The sequence below is a fragment of the Astatotilapia calliptera genome, chromosome 1 (assembly GCF_964374335.1).
Source record: "Astatotilapia calliptera chromosome 1, fAstCal68.1, whole genome shotgun sequence".
Classification (NCBI taxonomy): domain Eukaryota; kingdom Metazoa; phylum Chordata; class Actinopteri; order Cichliformes; family Cichlidae; genus Astatotilapia; species Astatotilapia calliptera.
In genome coordinates, this window is record NC_137422.1 from 22,631,776 (window position 1) to 22,655,366 (window position 23,591).

Consider the following 23,591-nt stretch of genomic DNA (forward strand, 5'->3'; position numbering starts at 1 on the left):
CCCAGGTCTATTGGCAATGTGTCTAAAACTCTATTTACCAAAGGATTCCCTGCTATCAATTGATCAAGGACCCGGCAGCCATAAATTATGGGAACATGTGTGCGTGACAGAGGGGGAGACAGAGAGTAAGGGTGCCAAAATAGCCTGTGAGTGAGAAATTTAAAGAGCTAGGTCATATTTGACCAATTGTAGGACAGGATAAAGATAGGAGCTATAACCTCACCTGAGAACCAATCAAACTCACTTAGAACTCAGCTTAATATGCTTTGACAACATTGGGCTTAATGTGCTGAGGAGTGGATTGTAAATGAGTAGCAAAGCTAAAGCGAAATGCCCAGTTCACCTACTCTCACACGACCTTCCAAAAAGCGGCACCCAGAGTGATCATATCAAAGGCCTGAAAAAGTAAGACCTCCCACTTCCGACCCTTTCTGCATGAGTGCCGTTATCTGTTTACAGTGCCTCTTTTCCCAAAGGAACTTTAAAAAGGAATCTGCTGGAGACTGGGTTCCCCACACAGAATTCCTACATGCTTTTTCTATGCTAAGCATCCTGTCTGGGAAAACTGAGGGAAGAATTTTACAGGCACCCATTTACACTCCTAAGACATCCGGAAACAACTATTTTCTGTTCTTTATTTTTGGGTACTGGGATATTTGTTGAGGACTTTAAGGATGGAAAGATTTGTCATGCTGAAGCGATGAATAATCAGAAGTGTAAACATCCAGTTAATCATAACTCTCCTCACTTGATTTTTGATGCATGTTTTGTAAGAAGGCAATGGTAGTACCATTCTGGCTCAGAGCTAAAGGGCACAGATACAGTTCAGACTCCTCTCTGCTGTTCCCATGCAGAGGAAGTGAAGGGGAGGGAAAGGAGGGCAGCGTTATCACCGTGGAGAAAGTGTCGTCATGGCGGTTCTGCTCTGACCCTGCTGACTTGCCGATTCCTTAACATGAGATCATTTTGGACAGCTGACCTCAATATTACTGTGCTCTGATGAAACAGATCCAGTGGAGCGCCTTATTCTGCTCACCCTGCCTACAAAACATAAGTGGGACACAGTTCATTTTCAGTTTTATTGCTGCGCCACAATTAACTGGAATTACCGGAATTAACATAAGCAGAGCGAACGGGGCATTTTCCTCCCTCCTTATCATTTTCAGTGAGACATAAAATAAACACAAGTAGGCAAACTGGGCTTCCCACAATAAGACTTTCTTAAAAACTCTCTGGCTTCATTTTCTATCTGGCTCAAGTTTCACACTCTCACACTCCTGATATTTGACAAAGCAGAGTTATTGTTAAAAAAAATAAATAAAAAATGAGCGCGAAACCATTCTCCAGGTTTGTCAACAGGTTGGCCAATGGGGCGCCACATGTTTTTCGTGTTTTTAAAATGACAACATACAATAATAAGGCAGAAAAATATTGTTGTAACAAATGTTTGGGCGGATGTTCTGTACTACTTTGTCATTAGCGGAGAAGCTGTCTGGTAAAATCAGGCATAAACATGTGTCAGAATTACTTGTAATTATAGTTGAAAAACTTCCGCATGGGAGCATGAATCACCTCTGCAGCTGGCTTTCATGGAAGAAAAGAACACAGTACCCTGCTATCCTCACCTTCACAACTGCAGCGGGGGGAGGGGAGCAGAACATGGGAGACATGCAGACTAAAGAAGACAGACGGGCTCATACCAAGTCAGAGAGCCCAGTTTGCTGGTCCTCTGCTGGATTATCTAAAGAGCCACCGACGGATATGTGTAATCAGCCCCATCCCCATGTTTTTCTCTCTCACTCTCTGCCTCTCTGGCTAATGTCTCCGCCTGATTCGATTGAGGCAATTAGGCAGTAATCTATAGAGCTAGGGAGTGATGGAAACATTTCCCACTGTCCTCCTCATGTTTCTCCGAGCTGCTATAATTAGCTAACTTTGTTTCTCATTAAACATCAGAGCAGTATTTACATACCCAGATCCAATTTGGCTCTGTGGAGCCCATTCCTTTTAAACCGTCTTGAAATCCTGAAACATGCCCGTAAACAAAGGAATAAGGGAGCTGCAATCCTACAATTAGTTCAGTCAAACATTTATATATTCGATGGGTAGAATGCAATATAGATATAAATGAACAGGTTACAAAAACAATTAAAAATAAAACATGTACGTACAAAACAAAGTGGATGATCATTCAAAAGAAGGGTGTTGGTTCTGATAAAGGAGGGAAGGAAGGCCCAGTTGATCTGAAGTTCTGATATTATAAATGGATGACACACTTCCATCTTTGGTTTCAGTGAGCCATCACAACTGGAATAGCGGGCTCACATGTGTTTCCTTGAGGCTTATAATCATTTTAAATATTTTTGCAGGAACTGAAACAGTGAAGAGCAAGACTGCAAACTTAATTTGAACCAAAGTTTAACATTCTGGAGCTCTGATTTGATCATCATAATTATGTCAGGTATTTGATAGAAAACAAAAAGTGAGTCCTCTCATTTGCACTTCGGTTGGTTTACACACTCATGTGGATACATTTCCCCCCTTATTTATGAAAGTGATGGCTGAAAATCTGCACTGACATTCAATGCCAAAGGAAATGCAGGAAAACATCAAAACCTCCATTCCTGCTGAATTGCTCAATAATGTGTTTAAGTGCACTACAAGCACCACATTGAGCTAAAGTACAGAGCTCACAGGAGGCGTGAAAGAATGCCAAAAGAGTGGACTCTCTTTTAAAACTATGCAGGCCTTCAGCAGCTTTAGACGCCACCCAGAGTTGTACAACAATCGCAAACTTTTCAGTTGATATGCAAAGCAGCATGGACAATTTCATGTCCCCATGGTAACAGTACCCCTGTTTTGCAAAAATGTAATGATTAATCATGCTTTTGATAACAAAGGACAAAAACATTGATGCAGCTTGAACATGTGTCAACGTATGTGTGTTTTCAAGTGTTTTTTCGGTCTCTTCTGGATCAGCTCAGTACAAAGCTTACACTATTTCTGTACTTCTTTTACTTGTTAAGTTGATTTTCTCTATTCAATTGGAAAAAATTTGTAGCTGCTTTTCAGTTTCAGACAACAATCACACTGAACTCACTGACAGACAATTAAAACCTCTCATTTGGTATAGACTTCTGCAAATGCAATATTTATTTACTACTACTGCTGCGGCTTTTTTTTTTTTAACCCAAAATAAAAACAGCCACAACTAAAAGTCCACTGTAGTCATACTCATCAATAAACTGACACTGAGAAACTTGAGCATCACCTAAAATCAGTAAGTGTGCACTAAAGCTAACAAGCAGCTTAATGGCTAAAGTTTAATTCAAGTATAAAATATTTCTTTTGGCTTTTTTTTAGCATTACGGCCTTAACACTACAGTGTGTGTGATGTACACATGCATTTTCTGACTAGAATCTGGCACAAACAAGTCACATCGACCGAATTCTGACAGGTCTGACGATCTGAAAGCTTTAACAGGTAAATGTTTGAATGTGAATGAAGCACACAGAAATCCAATCTACTGCTCTGCCTGTCTATTGTACGGTGTAGCTTGAATACATATGCAGGAGTACAGCCGGGGCTGAAGAAAAGGGTAATTCAATCAGCAACATTCCTGCATGACACAGATTCACTTTGTCAGTTGAGCTTTACCAGTAATTCATCTTTCTGAAAACAGACACTATCTCAACAATAATTTCTTTCAACTCTGATACCTGGCAAAGAGGTGCCTGAAAATTTAATAACAGGTTTTTATTGGCTAACACCACAATCCTTTCAGATCTCACCCTATCAAGAGTAAGTTTCCATTTCCTGATGTCTCCGAGAGAGCAAAATCGACCTGTGGAGAATGTGTTGTGAGACGCAAATGGTAATTCCTGCCATTGTGGCTCAACTCACAAGTGACCATACTTTTAAACAAACCATATGAACACACAAATGTGCACTGACTAGTAGTGGAATGCGTAAGTAAACAGTGCGAGGGGTAGGGCTGTATGTAGAAGACCAGATGGGCTGACAGGGGGACTTGTCCTGGGAAAGGGCTTTCCCAAACCCATACACCCCCCACAGTTCCCCTCTGGCCCTGTGTGAGGACTGCATGTAGCCTGGTCTGAGCAGCAGAGGGTTAACCGCACTGCCCAGTCACAGGCGTGAAGTGAAACAATGAAATAATGGCAGTGAGTGAACGCTCAAAGGCAGGGGGCACAGTGGGTGTGGGAGGGCAGGGGCTCGCCATTGGCTCCTGCAGATGTTGCCGGGCTTCAGCGGGTCACACAATCACACGTATTAGCATTCCTGATAGAGGGAGCCCGGATTAGGGAGCTGAATGCCTTTCTCAACTCAGTCAGAGTTTGAACACAGCAGAAAAGCAGCGCGGAGAGAGAGAAATCCCAGAAATGCGGTGATGAAAGGTGGAGACAAGAGCATAGGGGAAGAAAAGCACTCTCAGACAGTGTCGAGGAAGGCCCGCTCACAGAAAGAGCAGGCACAATGTTGCTGGCAGGAGAGAATTGCAAAGAAAGGCAGTTGCAGGAAGAGGAAGATTGACAGACAAATTGTGCCAAATTGACTAAAACAGCTAATGAAACAGTTTAACAAACAGACAATAAAGAGAAATCAAGCATGTGATAATTTAATGGTTTTGTGAGGGTGGAAGAGGGAGTGTATATATGAAACGAAGATTTCTATTTGTGGCTGAATGAGTGAATGAGCATAGACAAACGGCTTTCTTTCTTCTTTGTATGTCTGAGAGAGCGAGTGAGAGTGAGAGAGAGCAGAAACAAAAGCTTTTCAGAGTGTATGTGTGCTGTCCTGTCCCTCTTTCCCAGGACAGAGGTCTGGAGAGGCCTCATATTTCTGGCTGCTGTCAGGTCAGGGTGAGAGGCAGAGACAGCAAGGGGCAGCTGTTTTCTATGAGGTAGTCCGGCTTCCTCACACATGGCCTTTGATCCATTTTGACTTCCTTCGCCAACCAAGCTGCCCCCCCCCCCCCCCCCCGCCCCCCCAAAGTATTTATCATTACATATATGTGTGTGAGGGTAAGTGTATGTCAGCAAATGAAAGTGGGAGTTGCTATAAGTGTAGTAAGGGGTGCAGGTGGTGGCAAACTGTGGAACAAACAGTGAAACTTGGGTAGTAAAATGAAGTGAGACACAGCTCTAAACCAGGTCTTTTACTCTCTTCCTCTCTCTTTGTTTTAGCACAAAACATTTTCACAAGAATGCAGCAAGGCCAGTCTGATGTAGCTGCATGCTGTATGGAGAAAAGTGAGTAAGATATTCTAATGCACACATTTTTATTTCAAAAGAAACAATAACCCATATCATATTCTGAAACAAATAAAAGTATCATGACTGCAGAAAATCCAGGTGTCTGGACCTACAAAACAGGGGAAATAAAGCCTGTCTTTTCAAAACTTAAATCACACGAGCACATGATGATCCCGTGAAGTCACAAACACCAAGTGATCCTAAAGTGTGTCCTCACACACACACAACACTTTTATGAATTGGCGAGAATTAGCTCAAGTCTAGCATTTTTTTCTTTAATTGTGAATTACACAGCATTTACCTTTAAATTCAAGGACTTGTTGTACTCTCATTACTACAAATAGCAACAAATGACTCAGAAGTCTGTTTTATTCACGTTTGAAACTTGAGTTGTATACAGTAATACAAACAGGGCTACCCTTGATTATTCTTTGGAGCATTGTGATTTTATTAGCAAGCACATCTTTGCACAGGTGCCTAGGAGGAGACTCCGTATTTGGAAAATCTGTAGTGCATCCTGCTGCTCTAAAGTCCCTGACAACAAAGAAAAAAAAAGAAGAGAAAAAAAAGCAGCAGTGACAGTGAAACCACACAAAAAACCTTCATATTTGGCAGTTAAGGGAGGTGTACCTTTGTCCCCAACCAATGACTATCAGTGGCTCTACAAGTTAATATTTGCTTCTGCCTGCTCATAAATTTGCATTTCATTAAAACCTGACCTAAATGCATTTTTATCACGCAACGTAATTAGCTGAGCATTAGTTGTAGGAGAGCGAGAGTTTTATGTGGTTGAATCCTTTCTGAATGGGTGGTGGCTAAACAAAAGCTATGGGAGGGATGGCTACAGAGTAAAGAAGAGCTGGGCCACCAGATGAAAGAGGAAATAAACAGGGCCAGAGTGCTGCCTCTTTAATCTGCTACATTAACTCCAGCACCACAAGGGGAGGAGCCAGCAAGCAGGCAAACGGCACAGGCACACAAAAGGGGAGTGTCAATGAGGGGGTAATAAGGAAAGACAATGAGTAAACAAGCAGGGGAAGTCCAGGCTTGGCGTGCTAGAAACTCCCTGCTTCTCACTGCCAGGCACACACAAAGGCCCTGCTGTAATTAGCTACCCCAATAGGTTGTTTAGCATTTGCATATAAATGCCCTCACAGGCAAACGCTAAACACGCTGACACAAGCCATGCCCAAAACAGACGTTCGCCACACCTCTACCCTCCAGGAGGTCTCAGGGGTCCACTTATGTTGGGGTACCCCTCCCTCCACCCCGTGCTTGTACCCACTACAGGCAAGCTGGCATCCATTACAAAAAAGGCGGACGGCTCACCATAGTGTGGGTACTCAGTTCTTGTTTCTGGCGAGATTGTGAAACACTGAAGCCAGGCTTCCTGTTGAAGGCCCCACATACCCATCTGTCATGTGAAAGTACATTTTACCCTGACCACAGGGCTCAACGAGACACAGAGTGCAGGTGTCAGTCTGCTGTTTTGTTATAACAAGGCAGGAAAGAACTCATATATATTCCATGTACAATTAAACAGCCATGAACATCTGCACATATGATTGCGCAGTTGTTAAAAAAAAAAAAAAACCCATAGGAAACAAGTGTTTGGTCTTGATCAGGGTCAAAACTTACAGCCTTGTTTAATGTTCCTGGTCTAGTAGAGAAAAAAAGGTAGATGTAGCAGGAGAGATCAAGCTGACCGATCAAAGACAGAGCCTGAAAACATTAAAAAAAACTTTTCACGCATTTATGTTCCATGATTATGTTTCATGCAAAATGTTTTAACAGGACATGTGCTTCAGTTATACACTTCCTCTTCTGTCTGCTGTTGTTCTGACAATGGCAACTTGTGAAAAATGTCAAAAAAAAAAAAATATGAAAAACTACAGAAAGGAAGGAAGTGATGAGACTGGTGTCTGCCCTCCCCCTGCCCTGACCACCGCCTCTCTCTCTTCTCTCTTTCCTCCAAACCCATATTCTCTCCAGTGTAAACAAAAGCTGTGTCATCTACACACTTGTCCTGCTCCTGGTGCTGCTGGGAGGGAAAGAGTTCATCCACACAGCTCCTACGCCATACAAGGGCTACTTCCTGTGTTAATCCTCAGCACAGAGAGCGGTTTTACCAGTCTACTCTGCTTGTTTGCAAGAGTTTTTCTGCGCATTGCTTGTGGCACAGGAAGACCACAGAAAGAAAAGCTATCCGCTAGCATTAAACACTTGGTTCTCACCTACCATGTGGCCTGTTGTTCCCCATCAGGGCATGATCCGACATGAGGAAACACCTGGCTCTAACAAAAGCAGGCAGTAAGAGGAGCCTTTTTTACAGCCTTCCTCGTCCTCGTACAGATACCTCGTCTGATTTGCAGGGACAGCGCTGGATTTACATAAGACATACAGCCCAAATTACACAAATGAAGCCTTTTTAAAATCTCAGTCAAATTTGCATGATATAGAGTTGTTATAGGGGAAAAGACATTTTAAGGCTCCACAGAGGAAGGAGAAAACATTACATTGAAAGGGAGAAAGTAGAATCTTTATTGTCAAAGAATTGGCACAAGCATGTAAAGAGGAGAAAAACTGTTGTAACAGTCAGTATCCGTTTTGAGTCTAGCTCTTACCTCAGCCTGACTTCCTATATGTGGTCAGGGTGTGTTTTTTTTTACTCTTTTGTACAACAATGCTTGCAACGTGTTGCCACCTGAGTAAAACTGAAAAGTCACAAGTTCAATAAAAGAGGAAAAGAAAACTTTAATTAAAATGAAACCAAAGTCTAACAGACGTGAAGAAGTTATAAAAGGGATGTTTTAACCTAAAGTCATTATTATAAATTGCCATTATGCTGTCTTATTCTTACATTGGTCTCAATATTCAGCAGAAAAACTAATAGCTCCATAAACTAGCCGGGGCCCCCATCTTCATTCATTAAACAGTAGGGAAAATGAATTCCATGGTGACCAGACGAGGCGAATGACGTCACAAAGCCGAGGTCACCGGTCTGTTACGGCCCTATAGCCTTGTCTCAGCCCCATGGGACTTACCCCACCCCCTCCAGCTTAGGCCAGATCTCAGGTCTGTGACACCAAACATCAGAATGAAAGCCAAACAGTCTACCAGATTTACGCATCAAATACATAAACGCCACGGCGCTGTCATAACGAGACCTCAGCTACTGGGTGCAAAACAGCGCTGAGAACATATGTGGAAGTATAAGGTATATACGAGACAACAAATGCCATGAAACTGGATAAATATACATTTATAGTTGCTTAGGGAGGAAACGAGAGTATGCCTTCTCCTCTGCTGGCCACACACACACACACACACACACACACACACACACACACACACACACACACACACACACACACACACGCAGAGTTACACTGTACATCTTCAGTTTTCGGTGTTGCTGTGTGGGAGTCTGCACTCTCTAATCAATTTATTATGAGGCACTGAAGTCCTTATGTTTGTTCATTTAACACAGGGAAAATGAGAAACAGCATTTGTTTTTGGTACAGTGAGACCCAGAGTGAAACCCACACGTGTCTTCGGAGGAGGAAAGCAAAGAGAGGAGACGGGAGAGGCAAAGGCACACAAGACAGAGACACCATTCAGAATAACGTAGAGGCTTGCAGTAATATCGTGGTTTTGAAGAACTGCTAGTTTAATTGCAGGTTGGTGTCCCATATAATGTTGCCTGTGTGTGTGACACCTGCCATAAATGGTTTTAACTCGGGACAGTGGCAATTATAATTGAGCCAATCAGAAATCTTTCATAAATCCATGGACATGCTCACTGCAAGAGGTAGATGCTTATTTGACGAGGTGAGACGGCGACAGACGCACATGCAGTATATCTTCTTTTTAATTACAGCGTCTGCCAAGGTGGGACTTTGCTATAAACAATCATCTGTGCATTCGAACACGGTAACACCACATTATAATAATACATTCTCAAATGAAATATGTATATCATGACCTGCATTTGTTTCATTATTACTTGTTTTAGAACTGAAAATATAAAATAATAAAATACAGTGTATAGCTTAAAAACTGAAGGATCCAAGCCTGCTGTCATTTATTCAGCTGGTGCTTTAATTTATTCATTTCATTTGATAATGACTTAGGTGGTGATCAGATTGTATGTATTTAAAAAAAAAAAGCACAATTCCATAAAAATCCATCATACTATAAAGCTCCATGCTGCTTTATATTCACTGAAAGCTAATAAAGAAAACATATATATTGATATTGTTTTCAGGAAAGGACCATCACAGCTATTTTCTTTTATATAATCCAACCAATCACAGCACCAACTAAAAAAATGAAAGAATTTCGTTTCTGATTTACGTGCACCTTCCAACAAAAAACACACACAAAGAGCTAAAGTTCTTCTCACTATGCAGTTAAAAAAATATATAGTCATGTAGGAGTAATAAAATGCATCAGCATGTTATGTTAAATGTATTAGTAAAAATATAATACACAGAAGGTATGCATACACGGTACAGTGAACACCGAGGAAAAAAGGAAACTATATGCAGAAGCTGAAAGAAAGCTGACATCTGAAGACTATGGAGGCTACAGCACTTAGAGGCCATTTTATTGCTTTGCTGTGGTCAAGTGAGGTGCACTGAGCTCAATTCCACCACAACAATGGCAAAGAGGGCCGCAGAGACAAAAGAGGGCTATCCCTGCTTCTTAACCCCTTCACTGCTGGCAGATCAGTCGCCTAGGGCACCAAGCAAGCAACACCAGGCCACCTCAGGAGAAACCAGGGGAATGACAAATGGCAAGTTTTGACTCGCATGCTCTCTGTACGACATCTTGTAATGCACACATGCCCACATTTAGTTATTTACATAGACAAAACAACAGATGATGTGCGCAAACTCCTAAATAATCTATCGGCGAACAGATGAAGCCGGCTGCCTTTTATGAACAGGAAGCAGCAGTCTGTAGCTTCATCTCATCCTTGTCTAATGCTGAAATACACTACAGTCCTTCCATCTCCGCCCCTCCCTCGCCTTCTCTTTCTCTCCATCCCCTCAACGTGCAACATGGTCGGGATACTACACATTTGCAAGTGAATTACACTTTTTGTTGGGATTTGTATGAGAGTGTGTATGTGTGTGTGCGTGTGAGTAAAAATAGGAAAGCGGGTGTGAGAGGGAAAGGGTGCTCCTGCCATCACTCTTTTCTTTTCTTCTCTCTGTAATCCTGAGGAGGATAAGCTGTGAGGTACACAGAGAGGAAGTGCCATAGACCTGCTGGGGTCCAGCACATCCCAGTGGTACATTCCTACCGCCCAGCTATCAGACACTCATAACGCATAGACAGATGCAGACTAATACCTCCTTAGGCAGACATAACTACTGTTTGTCACAGTCTCAGAGCGGAGTAGATGCTATGCAAAAGCACAGAAAGGGAATTAAAATCATTATGACCTAAATCTGAAATCAAAACTAAAGCTACAACCAAGAAGTGAAAAAAGAAAATAGAATATCACTGCATTAAGAAAAAACACTCGAATTGCAGTTTTACCTCACTGTATCAGTGAATCAGTCAGTAAGTAAATACAAAAAAAGTCAAATACAGCTTGTTTATGCACGTGTAGCAGTGTTAACACAGGGCACAGTAGCAGAGGAGAATGACTTGCATGGAGGAACAAATATTAGCATCACTTTCACATAGTATTTGATCTGTTATTTTAAAACACACACACTTTAATTGGTATTAATATAAGCCATGATTTTAGGTCATTAGATGACCCTGGCATAAATTAGCAACAAGAAAAAACGGCGTGCTGATGGCTTCTTTTATATAAAATATTTATTTTATTACTAAATGCTGGCATCTATTCAATAGGTCAATTATATGAATAACATAATAATAATATTATAATAATAAAAAATATATATGTATATTTATTAGACATATATAGACACGCACACACGCACTGAAAGCAGGAGCTATGCAGCTGATGCACTGTCACTTTTCTGAACCTGTCACTCCCTCTCCCTCATGCAACCCACACACACCCACGCACACACGCACGCACGCTTACATTTCGGTTACACAAAGTAGATTTCACAGACACAGATAAACAATACGAGGGCAGTTATCACTCCACAGAGCACAGTAACACAGAGGAAGAGGAAGAGGATGACAAAGAAATAGGGGAGGACAAAAAAGACGGCGTGTGTGTCGTCAGAGTCACAGGCCAGAGGGGCCCATGTATTGTTCCAGGGCTCAGTGTAGAGAGAGAAAGGCAACCTGGGCTGCCTCTGTCTAAGCGTCCTCCATGTTTTATGCATTCTGCCCTTTGTGATGATAAGCACTAGCGTGGAGGGTGGAATGCTGGCCTCCAGGGTCCAAGAGAAGGGTGGGCTCATGGGGGGCTGGGGTGCCGCTCAGTTCAATTTTGCAGCCCTTTGAGTCCTCCCTGTCATCCCTACCCTGCCCGCGTGTAGGCATATGTAGCCTTATGCCGACGCAAAACCGATGTTCCTCCCATCCCTAAATGCAAGAGCTAGCTGCTGCTGCCTCAGATAGGATGCACAGTCAGTCATAGCTACCACACACACATGCACAACACACACTCACCTTTTACGATACTGCCAGTATACTGCCGGGACAGGCATGCATCACACAGCTTTTCCACTCACAGTCGATACAGCAACCCAAAAATAAAACAGTCTTTATCACTGTTACAACACCGCTATCTATCAAGCAGCCTTATTTGCTGCAAAACTGATATTGTACATTTACTACAGAAGCAATACTGAGATTCTAGTCAAGGACGGAGATGCACAAACACATTATAATCCCCTTTTCATGACTTCCACGGCACTAATTTATTGTTAGAATTGAATGAAAATTTGTATAAATTTGTGTCACACATTATTGTACTCTGTTCCATGGCAGACAGAAAGTCAAATTAGACGTCACACTTTGCTCCTAAACATTGGGGGGGGGGGGGGGAGTGTTCTTCTCCTTCTCCCCATCTTTCTAATGTCTGTATGATAAGAGAGCGATGTTGCGTTCTCACAACACAGGTCTGCTCTGATTTGAACGCTGGCTTAGATTTTTGGAAACTGTTTAAAATTAATAAAAGCATCGACTACAAAAACAAAAGGGTATCATATAAAGACCTTGATGGGGAACACTCAAAAGATATTAGATTTTCAGAACGGCAGTATGCCCACAAATCTGAACGCTGCTGCGCGCACACACACACACACACACACACACACATGCGCATCTTTCTCAGTCATAAATCTTGTCTACCACAATGATTTAACCAAGATTGTTAACACGATAACATATTGTGAAAGAGTAAACCACAAAAAAAAAAAAACCCAACCAATTTCACTTAAAGATAAAAGGATGACACTGAAGATGAAAAGCTCGGAAGAAAAAATGACAGGGAGAGAATTATAAGGAAAAAAGGAATGGCTTTCTGAGGATAAAGAGGAACTCTTTTTGGACACTGGGGGCCACTGGGATTAGGGATCAGGTAGAGAATTCATGCACACACTGTAGGCATGCTTACGCACACACACACACACACACAGACACTAGAGTATGACATCCCTTCTATTCTCCCATCCCACTTTCTCACTATCTGTGTTTAACTAAGACACCCTCCTCCCCCTGCCCGCTTCTTTATGATAGCATGACACAAATACTGCAAATACTGGCCTCGGCTGCAGGACAGCTGGAAAAACTGGTCTTTGTTGCATGACCATGCATCAAAATCACACATCAAATTCAAAAGCCATCGTCTGTGATCACTGCCAGTCACATATATTGTACTATCTGACTTACATGCAGACAATACACAGAAAGGAGGAAATAACTGTCTGGTGACTGTTTAATAACCGTCCAATAACAATAATAATAATAATAATATGGAGAATTTTTTTTTTTTGCATAAATCAGTATGGATTTTTGTTTTCTATATGTACATACACACACTTTATCTGACACAAGTGAAACTGTGCTGAATGTCTCCTACATGGCCCAAGCCTACTGTTTCACCCAAAGAGGGCTCTCTCCGACAGAGGACATGGCAGCGAGCTCTCCCACGGCACCGGTGCCCAAGCACGGAAAGGTGGGAGTTAAGGAGAGCGAAACGCAAAAACACAGAGAACAGGATGGTAAGTGAAAGAGGGAGGAGAGAGAGAGAGAGTGAGAGAGAGAGGGGAGATGGAGAGGAAGAGAAGGGGTTACGACAGCCAGAGGCGCTGCCTCCCCTTTCTCTGTGCTACCCCCCCAAACCACGGAACAAGTCCATCTGTGATGACTGCAACTCCCCTTTATCTCATTTACAAAACTGGACCTGCTGTTCTCACTCATTCGGTCAAGTGACACCTGAATTCTCTGAATATACCTGTCATCAAATATTGTAATGGAAGATGAGGGGGTGGCTAAGTGCAAACAGTGGACAACCGATTTGTTGCCGTGCAAGATCAATGGCAACTGCACATCTCCACAGCAAATACTGACATCATATCAGAGCTTTACGACACCAAATATTGCCTTCATGTTATGAATAACAATCGCAACACAAAGAACACAGAAATAACCAGGTGTGAGTACACGATAAATCACAACCAGAATCACGCTTCACAACGAAATGCACCACAGTGCTATTGGGGTGGAGAAGAAAATCAAATCCAGTTGATTTCAAAGAAAGAAAAAGAATTTAGATACTTGTCCATCACGTTCACATAACAATCCCACCGTGTGATGTCAAAAAGATAAAATTATAACACTAATAAAATTCTGATAAAAATAATTACAATTAAATTTGGGAAATAAATCCATAAGCTATTTTTTTTTCTTTTATTGTCAACATAGGGAATATACTACCTTCATATTTTGCTTAGGTGATTTGCCATACCTATTTGTGTTGAAATGTTTTGGATTTGTGGAAATATTAAAAATGAGCTTTTGGCAAAAAACACTCTTCTAAACAAAAATGATAACCTAGTCTTGAGAAAGATATTAACGGAGAGGGAGAAATAACTCTGATCACAAGAAATCAAATCAAAATAAATACGATGGCCTCAAATATTTCTACACAAGCTGTCTGTGGTAAATACATCACTCTGGTAGCACTTTAAAACTGAGCGGAATACTTCCACTATCACAGTCAGAGATGAGCTTGAGATACTACAGTTAGCGACACCAAACACAGCTCCTGACAATTTGTGAAATAGATTACACAAAAATAAAGCCAGTGACATTCCTATACCTTTTCCTAGAACTGTTATAATTAAACATAAATATGACAATGAGGCAAGACAGGAAAATCAGACAGGTGAGATGACAGTAAACATTTCTGCTGTCTTTGTTTTGTAAGGTAAGAGGGAGAGAGAGGGAGGATGTGGAGCGTTAACTGTCAGGCAGGGGAGGAAGGGAGATCACTCATGTTTTGGCACAGCAGCCTACCTGTCCTATATTAACACCTTTAAAATTCGAAGCACATAAAAGTTACTGTTGCAGTCGCAGAAAGACACTGGAATACAAAGTACAGAAGAAGAAAAAAATGACTTAAATGTGAATCAGATTACCGATAAAAATGCAAAGAAAAATAAGAATGCTGGTCTCTCCTCTCTCTGGCAGTGCTAATCTCTTTCTGTCTGCTCCTCTACAGCCTGAAAGGTAGGGATCTGTTTACCTGACCTCTTCCTCTGATTGCTCCTCTATGGCCCATGGCTATCTGACCCCTCTGCACTCCTACCCTCAGCAGCACCCCCACCCCTTTTTTAAGGGGGGGGGGGGGGCTTTCTCTTGCAACCTCTTGACTACATGAACGTTTAATTGTATTAAACCCGTTACCGATCTATTTTCGTTTCTCCCATCCTAAAATAAGTCTTAATCCTGCAGATGCTGACAACCATACGGGCTTTGTGTGGCTCCCAAAACATGCCAACAACTAGCCTACCATCACCCTGTTCCCCCAGCCAGACCCACTCTCTCCCCATTATCCCTCGGCTGTTTGCGAGGGGGTTTCCTCTCTGTCTTTTTTTATCTCTGCTCTCACTCCATGACCCCTGTTCCCCCCGTTTCTTGCTGTCTGACCTACACCCCCCCCCCCCCCTCACAGACAGACACACACAGCCTCTCACCCCCCTTTCTGCTTCCCCAAACGGTACACATATCCTATCAATGCCTCTGCTCGCTCGGAAAAACCTTTTTCTCTCTTTCTATTCCCGACTCTGTGTCGCGAAATATATCGCAGATTACCTAATCATTCTCGCCGCTTTTTTAAAAAGCCGTATATAGACCAAGTCCTCCTGAAAAGTAGTCGTTATGTTTGAGGATATTTACAGAAATTTTCATCTTTCAATTACAGTCAAGGCAACAGAATTTCCGATTTCTTTATTTTTTCCGATCAGATTCATGTTTTTTGGGAGGGGGAGATTAGTTGGCCTATCAAAGCTATAATCAACTGTATTGGGGGGAAAAGGCCTCTTCAGCTGAGACCATCTCTTTCAAAAGGCGTGTGTTTTCCACTCAACAATGCAGTCTGTTCTATTTTGAAGATATCCAGTTTGACTTTCTTTTCTCTCTCTCTCACTCTTTTTTTTTTATTCCTACAAGCGATCACTAAATGCATTCAGTGACCTGCAGGTTTAGCCTGGACCACGCTTAAAGTTTCCGGCAGTAACTTTGGAATGATAGTGTCTGCTTAAGGTCAGTCAAATGAGGAAATGTGTTGTTGTCTTTCTGGTCAACGTTTCTCGGGGAAAAGTCTTTTCTTGAAAGTCAAGATACGGTAGCCAAGTAGTTCGAGGCAGAAGACGCAGGCTGTCGCCGTCTTCCCTAAAATGCATGTCTGCTCTGTGCAGCGCTGCTCAGACTCTCAGGCTGTCCGTGTACAAGGTCCTGCTGATCCGCTCCTGTCACGAAGGAGACCCTGGGCTCCGTTTTTCCCTCAACAAACCACATTCACATTGCACACACCGCGCCCGCAAACACAAACCCGCTCATGCACGCACACACACACACACACACAAACACACACGTCGATCGATTTGCATGTGACTCCGTCAGTGAATGAGCGAGTATCGACTTAAAAACAACGCTTGAAAGAGGCAAACCGCTATGAAAAATAAAAAAGAAAAGATGGACAAAGTGGGGTAAAGGGGGGAAAGTGTAGCTAGAGGAACTAAGGCAGGGCGGAGGGATTGCCCATTTCAGACAGAGACGTGTCGGAGAAGAACAAAAATGTCTTTATCCAGAAGAGGATTTTATAAGCACACGACGTTGGTGAAACCCCGTGGATGTGGCAAGTGTGAAATCTGTCAAAATTTAGAAAGAGAGAGATGTTCCCATCTGCCGGACACACACGGACCCCACTAGCTGGACTTGGAGCTCCTTTTCTGGGCAGCGCTCATGTGGAGCTGCCGCTGCCCTTCGTCCGCCGCTCAGCACAGCCCTCTCTCATTGCGTTTGTGCCTCAAAACACGTTTCTCGACAACCACAAACCCTCTACACCTTTCCCCGATCCCACCGAAAAGCACACATTTGTTTTAAAACCGTGCTTTTTTTATCCCCCCCCCTCTCTCCACGATCAACTGCTTGGAGTGGATCGCTGTCTTGCCTATTTCTTATCTTCCATTCATGAGGAGGAGAGGACGGACGCTGATGTAAACACAGGTAACGATACGAATAAAAATCGAGAATAAACCAACTACTTGCATGAAATGAACTTGTGATCGCCAGCCTTTTCTCACAACGTGAGAATAGCCAGGTCCGCTACACGAAAAAACTACGAACAGATAGGAGAGGAGAGATTCAGATAAGTCAGACAGCGAAAAGAATAGGATCGCTGAAACAGAGGAAAAGAGACAAACGCAAAGTTGAAACTTACAATTTCTCGCTGCCGGTTTGTGATCCTCGCTTTTTAATCCAGTATTGAGATGATTTAGCTAAAGATCCCATCAAGGCAGTCCCCTTTTGGTCAGTTTGCGCTTAGGGTGGCAAAAGAAAGATCATTGTTGTTGCGGAGTGTAAAAAACGAAGTAGGTACTATTAGTTGTTAAAGGCAATATAAAAATAATTTGGATGCAAAGCAGGCGATGAGTCTTGTGTTAGAGGGAGCGAGGAAGAGGTGAAAGTGAGATCTGATGATTGAAAAGAAAAAACTCTTTGGATCTTTATTCCTGCTAATTAGTTTCCTGCAAAAAATGGCTGTGATTAATTCAGTGCGCATGTGCTTCATTACACAGGCACGAAGGGAAGGGCTAATTAGCCGCCTTCTGGATCAATAAGATTCAGCAAAGGAGAGAGCTCGGGAGAGAGAGGGAGGGAGGGAGGGAGAAAGAGGAGGGAGGGAGGGATGGATGGATAGATACAAGTAGAAAAAAGAGGAAAGTAATGATCAGGAATTGAAAATATGGAATTAAGAACAGCGGAAAGTAAGAGTTTGATTAGAGGAAAGGCAGCGAAAGTTAATAGTGGAGCAGGCAGCCGTAGCAGGCAAAGCCCGGTGCCACGGACGCAGCTTTTCTTCCGCTCTTTTTTTTCCTCCACTTTTTGAAAACGTTTTCTTGTCGCGGTTTTTGCTTTTTAAAATGAAAGATATGCACATGTTTCGGTCACTTAAAGCGCATAAGCAGCCCGGCTTTATTTTATTCAGTCTCTTTTGGGTCCATGCGAGCCAATTTGGTCCCGTCAAAGCTGCACGGAGGGTTATGTTTCTTCTTCTTCTTCTTCTTTTTTTTTTAAGTGAGTTTAGATTGTACGTTTAAAGAAGTTATTGAAAACCAAATCAGACTCTCGGCAGCTGAAATAACCAGAAAAGTTCGCCTGCTAGTCATCGGCACAGTGTACCTGTAACCATTCAGCGACCTGTCGTGTTTGCAAAGAACTACAATAAACATTTGCGGGGGGGATGATTATTTTTTTCAAAGCGATTTCCACATCTATGCAAAAGTGTACTGTAACAGCAGCATGCAGGATGCCAGGGTATAGCTTACTATTGTAACCCGCAAAAAACAAAGGGAAAAAAGAGCATGCTTAGTTCCCTGGATATTAGAACTAACAGGTTATATGTACGTGTACATTTATACATTTTGAAGCATTAAGAGGAAAGCCACTTGCCCAGAGACTGAAGTTGGCATTAAACAGCGGTGTTGCGCGCCTTCAAAAATGTCAAACTTTGATCAACTTCGTGTAGATCGACCCTTGCAAAAACATGGAAGGGAATCCTTTTGAATTCTTGCGTTTATTTCCCAAATAAAAATCAAATCAAATTAAAACAACGGTGACTGGCTCAATGGTGAGACGTATATGAAAGTCTACTGCAACTTTAGAGCAATGAGGTGTTTCTCAACTCGCATAAAAATGTGTGTGCGTATATTTAAGTGAAATAAAGCAAACAAAGCCATGACACCTGACGGAAATGTGAAATTGTCAAATTTGGTTTTATAGAATAAGACAGAGCAAAATGCAAGTTTGACGGAGAAGGTATGAAAAGGACGTGTCGTCCTTACAGTTACAGCCAGTTCCAAATTGCAGACCAAATAAAATTCAGCACAATATCTTATAGCAGTGTTGGAATATAAAATAATTTGTTATTTAAGATATTAGGAGAACCCCATAAAAGGTTTAAATATTTTTTCTTTTTTTCCTGTAAATCTGGCAAACTCGTGAGAGCTGCTTTTATTCGTACAGTATGCAAAGAAAATTCAGCTTCTTAAAAAACTCCAACCAAATAAAGAACTTGTTGAAACCACAACCATATACATGTGTGTTATATCTAATTTAATTTTTAAGGCTATTTATAATGTGCATAAGCCTGAAGTAGCTATTTAAAAAATATACATATATTGTTTCTTACCCAGCACATCAGTGAAAGGCTTGCTGAAACACAGAGGAGTGATGGGGAAACAGGCTATCAAGACATCTATTACTAAACTGATTTTGTTTGTTGGCAGCATCGTGTTCAATAAGTGCACCTTCTCTTAAATAATAATAATAACACTATAAATGTGTGACAAGGTGACAGAGTTGTGTCAGGCGTTTTTTTGTTTGGTCCACTCCGGTCTGTATGCATGGAATTTGCTATGCTGTGATAATTACACTGATATTATGACAGGAAGCCCAGGTGGTCAGTGTCTCATCTCCTCCTGAGGTGTTTCGTGTTCAGGAAATTCTGAAAGCCTTTATGATCGATCCGAACATGAATTTGTTGAGGTTCTGCGTTTGTTTGTCTTAATAATATTTCCGTAAAGCACGTCTCCTCTGTAACTGATGTCCCATCGTTTCCTCCGAATGAAAAGACCGCATTGCAAAAAATCAACCTTTGAGTCTTTCAGTGCTCTTTGTTATGATAATTTTATTGTTGATTCTCCGAGGAAATGGACAATCCCTCACTCTTAGTGTGCACACTTTCTGTGCAAACACTTCCATATAGAGTCCCTGGTCCACTGAATACAAGCAGTAGCTTTCCCTGATAACACAACGTGCCATGTTTATTGAAACAATACGGATTTGTTAGCCTGGGTCTATATGGTGAATTCAGACGCAGAGTTAACAGTTAAAAGGCAAACATAGCCCGGCCGAAACATTGCCCAATCATACAGATTCAAAGTACCCAGTATACAAAGCTTTGGTAAGAAACGACTTTTAACCGGGTTAATAAATCTACCGAACATGTATTTTGTTTGTTTGCTTGTTTTCGCGTGTCTCGGATAGAAATGCATGGCACAGACAAATCTAATGTGTTTCATTTTTATTTATTTTTTTCGAGGATCTCACACAGCCGATGTGTTTAGCCTTTTGTGATGGTGCAGTGGCGAAGATGGTAGATGAATGCTAGACCATATTTTATATTTTCCAGGGGCCTTTGACTTAAAGGTTAGAAAGGTTATGAAACCCCATGGGACCCGGCGTTTCTACAGATCCAATAGCATATATTCCTTTGAAGAGCCTATGAAAATCAAACTTCTTACATTGTATCCTATATGGCCAAGACCCAACTCCCCCCTTCCATCGCTCTCTTTCTCTCCCTCCCTCCCTCTCTGTCTGTCTCTCCCCCTTCTCTCTCTCCCTCTCTCTCTGCTGGTAAAATATATGGTGTGCTGTAACACGGCATTTCCTCAGCACTTGCCTTCCACAAGCCACGGTAGGCACTGATACCTGTTTTTAAGCAATGCGGCATCGCCTGTATAGCATGCCCCTCTTAGAAAAACAAGACAACTGCATCGCCCCTTCGAACAGCTCGCATTTTTGCAGTGTGAGAGGCAGTCTGCAGGAATCTCGAGGATTTGCGACGTGTCTGCTCTCTCGGGAAGAAGAGATTGTAAAAATGAATAGGTTGAAAACAGCGTGCGAGAGGAGTTAAAGGGGCTGCGAGATAATAAAAGAGTGTGGTGTAATTTGAGGCTTGTAGGAGGCAGCTTTGAGCCAGTCAGTCGCCTAAAGCCTAACAATGCAAACTTCAGTTTACAAATTTATGCAAAGGCCTGATTGATATTACTCCATCAGCGACCATATTGAGTATAGTGTAGGCTAAATCAAAGGCAGAGCAGTCAGGCAGAGGCCTTGATGCTTTTAGGGCCTATGCATCACTGAAAAGAGAAAAAGGGGGAACTGACAGGGTCTGAAGCTTTTGTGTTACCACCATTCAATTGCGCCTCTCAGTGGGAAGGATAACTGTCCACGTGCCAGCCTCAATAGGCATACATCGATGAGTGGCATTGCAAATTCAACACAACCTGTGGCTATGACAGCCCGTGGATATGACAAAGAAAGGCAGAGGAGCTTAAAAATGCAAAATTCTCCGTAGATGCGGAGCACATGAAAGTGCTTGACCATATGAAGGACTGCAAGGAACAAAACTGTGCATTCAGAGGGCAGAGCCCCCCTCCCCCCAATAATCGTCACTAACGTGCTTGAACCGGCACTCTGTGATGGTTGTCAGAGACCCACGTGTAGCACTTGTCAGCTTTTAGAAATATTTACTTTAATGTGTTCAAATTAAATTACATTTACTTTATTTAACAGATCGGCTACCGTGCTCCCGTGTTACGCGTGCCCGAGCGTGTACGCCATGCACTCGGAATCCCAGACAAAGCACAAAGGGAAACAGAGGAAATGAGCAGGGGTGAAAGTATTTAAAGATGAAAGCTGCTATCGAGAAAAGTCATATAACTTTATAAAGAGATAACGACCATTATATTCCGAAGGATTTAGGGATTTAAGATGTTCATAGGCTGCAATATTAACAAGAGGAGTGTCAGTCATGTGTTCAGGCTATGGTAAACAGATATGAAAAGGGCATCAGGAAATTCTTAAGGAAACCGACTGAGCGAGCTTATGCTGTGAAAATATAAATAAAAATTGCGTGTGGACTCGAAGCTCAGGCTGAGACACAAAGGGAAACAACACAAATATTTTTTTTAACGACGAAAATTAAATTGATTTTTCTTTTTAGTGAAGATGTTAATGACACATTTAAAAGACGCCACACGCACGGCCCGCGGGTTCGATCCTCCGCTCAGTGACCCCAGCTGGGCTGATAATAGGCTAGAAAGACTGGAGCCCAGGTTACCCATCTTAACTGTAAATACAGACATTTAAAAACTTTTCAATATATTATTATTTTTCATAAAAAGGTACAACTTACTGATGCGGAATAATTTGAAATTTTGAGAAAATACAATTTTCTTAAAATCATGTTTGTTGTTCTTTTTCCCCTTTTCCCTCACTCAATAATCAATCGAATGTAACAGTTGAGCCTGCGCTGTTTACCGCTGCAGAACCCACGAGAGAGGCTGGTGTCCGGCTCCGTGTGTCTAGGGTGGATAGGGCAGCACAGCCAGGTGCAATGGGAGCGCCCTCTTATGTTCAGCCTGACCACTGGGATCAAGTAGCGCATCAGCTCTTTCATGGAAGCCAAGCGCCTGCGGACCCAGGTCTTTGCAAAAGCGCACCTTTGCCTTTGAGTCTGTGGTTGCATCTTAAAAACGGACTCGAATGTAAACGAGGCACGCAAACACGTTCAGGTTATCGCGTGGACAAAATAGGCGAGGGATTTCAACGTTGGAAATCACAGACATTTCAGTCAAACGTGTTTTTGTTTATTTATTTTTTTAACCGACCATTAAGGACACGAGATTCACTCCGAAAATTATCCTAGTTTTGAAATAGCCTCTGACTGACCGAGAGCGAAAAACAACAACATGCCCAGCTCGGATCAAACCGAAATTTTGGCCTAATTAGCGGGGCGTCCTGCAGAAATCTGCTGATACACAACTTCAGAAAAGAGACAAATAAATAATCAAAAGTGCAGCTATTCCACTTCTAAATTAACCTTTTACAATCGTTTTGGATTGGGGACTATAAATGTAACATGCTTTGCACTCTACACATGATTTCCCACCATCATCCTTGAAGGATGTGTGCCACGTGCCTTGTGGACAGGGGAAAAACATCTTTTTGCAAACCTTTACTTATAACTATTTTATTTCCTCGGCTTTATTCTCTAAACCAGCAATTTAAAAAAAAGTAAACCTACACACGCCTGTGGCCTCTAGCTTTCTAGCCCCCCACCCTCCCCCTTTTTTCCCCTCCATTTTTGGCACCCCCAGAATGTTCCTGACTGGATGCAGCTGATCACTGTGGTGGATCTTTTGTTTATCAAAATCAAATGCAACGTTTGGACTCTTCTTTGGTGCTCTTTCACTTACACTCTTGCCCATCACATATCACATAGTGTGTTGGATCATTTTATTCATATTTCACATGCTTTCTAGATTTATTACAGTATTTTCATGGATCTATTTGTTTGCTTGTGTATTTTTTCTGTAATGTCTTATAAGGGGATATTCTACCTGCTGTTGTATTTGCTTGTTTATTTCATGTGATTTTATTTTTTATTAATTTTTTTTTAATATTGCTCTTTTATTTTAGGTTGTTAATCCAGTGCTTCTGAAATAAAATATTGATATTAAAAAATTCCCTTGGACAAATATGCCCTGCACGTTTCTTTTCTTTTTTAAACTCTTTTGAGATTGCATGCTACATCTGAAATATGTCTGTTGACAATGTAAAATTGTTTTTATTTTTTTAACCTACATGTTAACGATAGATACATACAAACCAGCAACACGGGGGTAAAGCTTACGTCATATTTCTGAATGCTACATGAAGTGTAAAAAAAAAGAGAACCTGCTTCCTGCTGCTGGTGTTGTGATTTTAGAGTTTGGGATAGAATAAATGACGAGCGACCGTCTGGTCAGTCTGCCTCATTTACATGAGAAAAAAGAAGGCATATCAATTCCTCTCTC

At 41.9% G+C, this 23,591-nt stretch overlaps 1 long non-coding RNA gene across 1 annotated transcript; it reads left to right on the forward strand.

Moving 5' to 3' along the window:
• The first annotated feature begins 16,294 nt into the window (after window positions 1–16,294).
• Window positions 16,295–23,273, forward strand: LOC113022743 (uncharacterized). The gene is made up of 2 exons (XR_003272447.2): window positions 16,295–16,953; window positions 22,035–23,273. It is a non-coding gene; the product is annotated as an uncharacterized LOC113022743 (long non-coding RNA).
• The last annotated feature ends 318 nt before the right edge of the window (window positions 23,274–23,591 follow it).